Source organism: Felis catus, chromosome X (assembly GCF_018350175.1).
Source record: "Felis catus isolate Fca126 chromosome X, F.catus_Fca126_mat1.0, whole genome shotgun sequence".
In the NCBI taxonomy this organism is placed as follows: domain Eukaryota; kingdom Metazoa; phylum Chordata; class Mammalia; order Carnivora; family Felidae; genus Felis; species Felis catus.
In genome coordinates, this window is record NC_058386.1 from 108,266,235 (window position 1) to 108,273,455 (window position 7,221).

Genomic DNA, 7,221 nt, shown 5'->3' on the forward strand with positions numbered 1-7,221 from the left:
AAAATTTAGAGACACAAAAGCTGTATAAACAAACTTTGTTACTTTTAAATAATTTACTATTCCAGTCCAAATTCTGTTTAGAATTCCTTACTAATTGAAGCTCCTGAACATAGGTTTTCTTTGTCTTGTCAATTCCTCACAAATTTATTGTCTTTGTCTAAAAAGTATAAAAAACTGCCTGCCTGGTCATTTCTTTAGCTCTCAATTTCATTATTGGGCCCCTGTGAGTATGCAACTAAACGTTTTTTTTTTTCCTCCTATTTATCTTTCTCATGTCAATTTAATTCTTATACCAGCTAGAAGAATCTTGAAGGGCATAGTAAAAATTTTCCTCCCCAACACCTTAAAGTCTGGGACCACTAATCCCATTATGCCAATCAATGTTCTCTGTTCTCTGGTTTATAGATGGTTGGAAACAAAGATGTCTCATAGGCCTCTCTTGTGATACCTGAGACAAGATGAACACTCCATCAAATTTTTTATCTAGGCCTGAGAAATCAGCTACAAATATAGTGTAGCTGCTTCCTTCTTCCAGACTTAAAGAATTCTTCCTGGGGTGCCAGGGTGGCTCAGTTAAGTGCCCGACTTCGGCTCAGGTCATGATCTCATAGGTGATGGGTTTGAGGACCACATTGGGCTCTGAGCTGACAGTGCAGAACCTGGAGCCTGCTTCAGATTTTGTGTCTCCCTTTCTCTCTGCCCCTCCCCTGCTCATGCTGTCTCTCTGTCTTTCAAAAATGAATAAATGTTAAAAATATATATTATCAGGATTCTTCCTGGTCTTCTCCATTTGATGATCACATTTAGGTGTGTGCATCTATTCTGCTAGCCAAAATTATACTGGGGTATAGTATTTTGTGTGGTCTGTGACTCATAAACATACCAGATGCTCCTCAACTTCCCTTGGAACAAGCTTGTCTATATGACTCTGACACTTCAGCCACAAAGGACCTAGCCCCATAGCTTAGGGACACCATGGGAAAGCCCATTAACTCTTGCTGTAAGGGGCAAGAACAGGAGATAAATGCCCACAAGAGGCTACATTTGTCTTTGGGTGGATTCTTCTCCTCTTGCCCTTGAAAATTAACTCCTGCCCCATGACTTCCTATGACTGGACTCCTGGAAGCTGCAGGCTCACTACGGTCCCCTCATTTTCCAGGTCTCCAGGTCCCACATCCTGATACTGCCAATGTCCAAGTAAGTGCCTTCTAAGGCCTTAGGGGAGTAGGCCACTAGGTCCAGCCTGGAACTGAAGCATGTTCTACTTCCTGATAGGTTAGACCTTTGTTAACTGGTTGGCTTCAAGGGAAGGAAGCTATAACAATTTAGGGTTTTGAAACTATTTCCTCACGATGGCAGTAGTGTTCCAGATATGCCCACAGGCCCTGTCCTTGAAGAACTCTTACCCCACCCTTCCAGCCTGAAAAAACGCCACAAAGAGACAAAAGAACCAAGAAAGATGGCTGCTAGCAAGTCTTCCAGTGTGAGGAAATTTGTTCACACTTCCACACTTTTGCTTCTATTTTCTATCTGAAATGAAACTGAGACCAAAAACCACCTACCATTATCAGACATCTTGTCCTGTCAGAAATTAAATTTCCACCCGACCTTGTCTATGGGAGTCTGCTTTATTTCACTCAGTTTCACATGTCCAGTATTTTCCCATGCATCAAATTCCTCCATCAAGGGATAAACTGGGTACATTCAGACAGAAAAAGGAGAGGAAATTGCCCGAAAGTGGGAGATCTCAAGCCAACAATTCACAAGTCCCAGTGATCTTTGACCAGGATCATCTCCAAGACAACACAGGAGTACTTCATTTTGTCACTTTTTATGTTGAATTGTAGGCAACAATTTGGCATAAGCCATAAACGGAGGGACCAGCTGTCTTTACTGCATGCCATACACAGCATGATACATACACTTACATATGTATAAATCCCAAACAGAGGTAACTCAGACTTTTATCCCATGATTTCATCACTTAACATTAGAACAGTCTTTTCCCATGCCAATAAACATTATTACATTACTTCCTGTTATTTTATTGTGTTTTTGTGTACATTTGTATGTGTTACTCTATCTCTTAGATGGAGGGTTACAATAGTTTCTCCTTAGAATTAAGCAATAGTGCATCCAAGGATTCAGAAAATAACGATGTGAAGATGAAAAACTAAAAAAAAAATAATGGGGTGACTGGGTGGCTAAATCGGTTAAGCTTCCAACTTCAGCTCAGGTCATGATCTCACAGGCTGTAAGTTCAAGACCCGTGTTGGGCTCTGTGCTGACAGCTCAGAGCCTGGAGCCTGCTTTGGATTCTGTGTCTCCCTCTCTCTCTGCCCCTCCCCTGATCACGCTCTGTCTCTCTCTGTCTCTCAAAAATGAATAAACATTAAAAAAAAATTTTTTTTAACTAAAAAAATAAGACAACAAACTACCTTAAAACCTGTGAAAACAACTGATAACATTTTGGATTATGTATATCATAAATCAACATATATATATATAAATATATATATATATATATATATATATATATATATATATAATACTAGATTTAGTTTCACACACACAAAAATATCTGTATTAAAATTGGATTTATATATTACAGTGTGATTTGGATCAGAACAAGTGTTTACTTTATAAAGCATGAGGGGGGTTGTGAGGGCACAGGTGCCTGAATGGCTCAGTTGGTTGAGCATCTGATTCTTGATTTAGCTTCCCTCATGATCCCAGGGTCCTAGGATCAAGCCCTGGATCCAGCTCCATGCTGAGCATGGAGCCTGCTTAAGATTCTCTCTCTCCCCCTGCCCCTGTCTCCTGCTTGCCCCTGCTCTCTCTCTAAAAACAAACAAACAAACAAACAAACAAACAAACAAACAAACAAATAAGGAAGCACTGAGGGGAAGGAATTCACAGGTTACCAATTAAAAGCCTTGTTTTTCAGGACACCTGGGTGGCTCAGTTGGTTAAGCATCCAACTCTGGATTTTGGCTCAGGTCACGATCACAGGGATGTGGGATCCAGCCACTGAGTGTAGAGCCTGCTTAAGATTCTCTTTCCTGGGGCGCCTGGGTGGCTCAGTCAGTTAAGCATCTGACTTCAGCTCAGGTCACCATCTCATGGTCCGTGAGTTCGAGCCCCACGTCGGGCTCTGGGTTGATGGCTCAAAGCCTGGAACCTGCTTCCGATTCTGTGTCTCCCTCTCTCTCTGCCCCCCTCTCTCTCTGTCTCTCCCCCGTTCATGCTCTGTCTCTCTCTGTCTCAAAAATAAATAAAAGTTAAAAAAATTTTTTTTTAAAAATTCTCTTTCCCTCTGCCCCTCTCTCCTGCTCATGCTCTTTCTCTCACTCTAAAATAAAAAAATAAAATAAAATAAAAGCCTTGTTTTTCAATATTTCAAGCCTGCATTATATGTGTTATATATATGATGTAAATTATATTATTATATATGTGTAATGCAAAAACTTGAAGTACATCCTTAAAAGACTGATTTGCAGAGTTAGATGTTGGATGTAACAATATTAGATGTTTTGTCTGAATTAAAAAAAAAAAAACTTTTTTAAGTTTATTTATTTATTTTCAGGGGGGGGAGGAGCAGGGAGAGAGGGAGAGAGAATCCCAAGCAGGCTCTGCACTGTCAGCACGGAACCCAGTGCAGGGTTCGACCTCACCAACACAAGATCATGACCTAAGACAAAATTAAGAGTTGGATGCCTAACCCAACTGAGCCACTCAGGCACCCTGAATTTTTATATGTACAATCCAAAGTGCACACTGTCTAGAGCACATGTTTGTGTGGTTCAATCTTATCACACATGTTAGATGTAGAGTAAAACACACTTTACTTTGCCATTTTTCCTATCTGCTATCTGCAGACTTTTATGGTTTGATCCTCAAAGTCCAACAGTTTGCTTTTCTCCCTAAATCACAGGCAGAGAATGTCTCTGCATTATCAGGACAAAGACAATGTAATTCAGATTTTGTGAGGGCTGAAGGGAATACTTGGTGTAGCTCAACTGAACTGATCCATAAATAACTAGAATGATGAACCCATCCACGATGACGCCCCCCGCCCCCACACACACTATCCATGCTTACAAAGGAAATATCAATAAAATTTGGCTCTGCAACTCAGACCTGCACAAGTGGGACTGCCTTAGGCTTCCAGGCACTTCCAGGTACATGGCCACTAAAAAAGACAGTTTACAAAGGATGAACACAAGTCTTGAACTTAAGAATTCCAGGTCTAAGAGCAACTACATTTGTAGCTTCTGAATGGGACTCTATCTCCATACATACGGCTGTACTCTTCCAAGAAAACAGTCATGTCAAATTACTCCTCCATTGGAGGCGCCCAGCTCATCTGATAGAGGCTCTATGGGTGAAATAGGAGGGGAAGGGTAGAAGTCGTTTGTCTCATTCACCAAAAAAAATGAGACAAGTTTCCCAAAGAATCTCCAAGGACTTCTAGCATCCAATGGCACCAGTGGCTACACACCATCAGTGAACTCAACCATGACCACCCTACAAGAGAGCTAGGCACAGGTGAGGATATCACAAAAACTAATTGAGGTAAAGAATGGTTTAGCCAGCCTGTCTAAACCCCCAAAGTGCATATTCTCAAGACATGCCCCCAAGGCCTGCACGTGGCTGAAGTCCCAGCCCACACAGTTAGGCAACCGAGTCAAGCCCCGCCTCCATACTTCCTGTGCTTGGACTTCCTGGTGGCCGCTGGCAGGGTGCTGGCCTCTAAACCTAGCCGATGCTACACCAAGACCCTGACTTGGTCCCCTTCTCCTGCCAGGCCACAGAGGAAAAAGGTAGGGAGGCCAGGCTTGGGTCCAGAACCCGTCCAGCCTCCCACTGGCCTGAAATCCCTCAGTGGCGAGGCCATGCTGGGAGGAACCGTTCAGAGCTTGGGATTGATCAAACTATTTCCGCAGGATGGCAGTGTTGTCTCAGAAAAGCCAAATAACCCCGCTTGGAGACGTTGTCCTCCCGCCCTTTCGAGTTTGAAAAAACACCGTGGAGCCGCAAAGACACCAGAAAATATGGCTGCCTTGTATTTTGCTCAGTTTGAGGAAACCTGCTCAGAAACAGCATCTTAGCGTTTTGCTTTCAGTTTCCATTAGATATCAAACTGACTTCTGAGACACCTACTCTTGTCTGGCATTTCTCTTTTCCAGAGTTTGGTTTCTATTTGATAACGTTTCCTACATCTGCTCTTTACTCAGTATTGTATCTCTAGCATTTTCTCAAGCTATCAATTTTGGGGGGATGGTATCAGGGGCAAAAGAAAATGATTATACTTAAGGGCTTGAAGAAGAGCAAACCTAGGCAATAGGCCCAGTGGTTATTATCTCACTTCCCGAGTTTCCCAGGGTCTGCAAGTATTAGGCCTGTGTGTTGAGTTGGAGGTAGCCATTTGGTGGAGCTCTATGGGTAAGGTCCAGATAGTTCTCAAGCCTGAATACCAGACAATACCTACTAGGAGTGACACATACTTAAATTACTATAAATTCCAAATGGGACACATGATTTTGTCTAATGGTGTCATCGTGTATCATTGGGAAACAAGCATTTTCTATGCCATTAAATGGCCTTAAGGCAATTTCCTATGACTTTATTGTGTATGTTTGTCACTATATTTTGCTTAAGGATTATTAGTCTTATGGTATTTCCTCATTAGTGACTGAGACACAGAACTTATTTGTACTTTTGCACAAAGTCTTTAGTACCACCTTATATCATTTCATCAATATATCAATGTATATTTTTGAGTGCTTGAATTTTCCTGTATTTTATTCTAGAACACATTTAAAAAATTATAATCAAAAATATATGGTATATGGACCATCAGTGAGAAGAAATAATCACTTTCAAAATGTCTTTGCCATTTATTATCATCCTTTCCTTATGCACATATAATACGTACTTTTTTTTTTTTTAACATCAGACGGGTAATGTGCTGATGTCAGAGCAAGGTTTAAGGTGGCACATGTCACACAACGGCGTGAACACCCAATCATCATGCTTATGAACTACAAAAGGATCTGTACTTTTATAAAATACTGTTTAAATTCCCCAGTACAATAATTGTTAAAGCAAGTGTTCTTTATTATGCCTGAATGTTTTTCAAATATCATTAATAATTCTTTGGAATACTGACATGTTTAAAAATATTGCCATTTTTTTAAATGGAGGTAAAATTCATGCACTATACCATTTTAGTGGGTATAATTCAATGCATTTATTACATTCACAATGCTGTGCAAGTATTATCTCTATCTCCTTCCAAATCATTTTCATTACCCTGAAAGGAAACCCAAGACCCATTAAATAGTCTTTTTCCATTCCCTTTTCTGCTCAGCCCCTGGCAAACACTAATCTGCTTATTGCCTCTCCAAAATTACCTACTCTGGTTATTTCATATAAATGGAATTGTACCGTATGTGCCTTTTTGTGGCTTTCCTTTTTTCCTTAGCATAATGTTTTCAAGATCCATGTAGTAACATCTTCAATACTTCATTTCTTTTTATGGCAGAATAATATCTATTATACGTGTGTGTCACATTGCTTGAGTCCACATTTTGGCTGTTGTGAATAGGCTGCTATGAACATGTGTATACATGTACTTGTTTTCAATTATTTTGGGTATATACCTAGGAGTGGAATTGCTGGTTCATATGGTAATTCTTTTTTTTTTTTTTTTTTTTTTTTTAGCCTTTCTGCTTTACTTGTCTGTCACACATTTAGCAATATCCCTGGGTGAGTGACCTATGATTAAGGATCATCTTAAAATTAGGCTTTTTTGGGGCGCCTGGGTGGCGCAGTCGGTTAAGCGTCCGACTTCAGCCAGGTCACAATCTCGCGGTCCGTGGGTTCGAGCCCCGCGTCAGGCTGTGTCTGGGCTGATGGCTCAGAGCCTGGAGCCTGTTTCTGATTCTGTGTCTCCCTCTCTCTCTGCCCCTCCCCCGTTCATGCTCTGTCTCTCTCTGTCCCAAAAATAAATTAAAAAAAAAAAAAATTAGGCTTTTTTTTTTTTTTTTGGCTTGCATTGTTTGGAACTAGACTCAGATTTAATTAAATGTTTACTTTAATTTGGTTTTTTGCAGTTTGTAAACTCTAAAAGAACTCCAAATAGTCTTTTATTTTCATAGTTAACCTGAAATTCTTATTATCTTCAAATGAAAGGATCTTGCCTTCGGACACAAAGTT

The 7,221-nt window shown here is 40.5% G+C and overlaps 1 non-coding gene across 1 annotated transcript; it reads right to left on the minus strand.

Moving 5' to 3' along the window:
* Positions 1-5,953: 5,953 nt before the first annotated feature.
* LOC111558874 lies at positions 5,954-6,056 on the minus strand. The gene has a single exon (XR_002739999.1). It is a non-coding gene; the product is annotated as a small nucleolar RNA U13 (small nucleolar RNA).
* Positions 6,057-7,221: the final 1,165 nt, after the last annotated feature.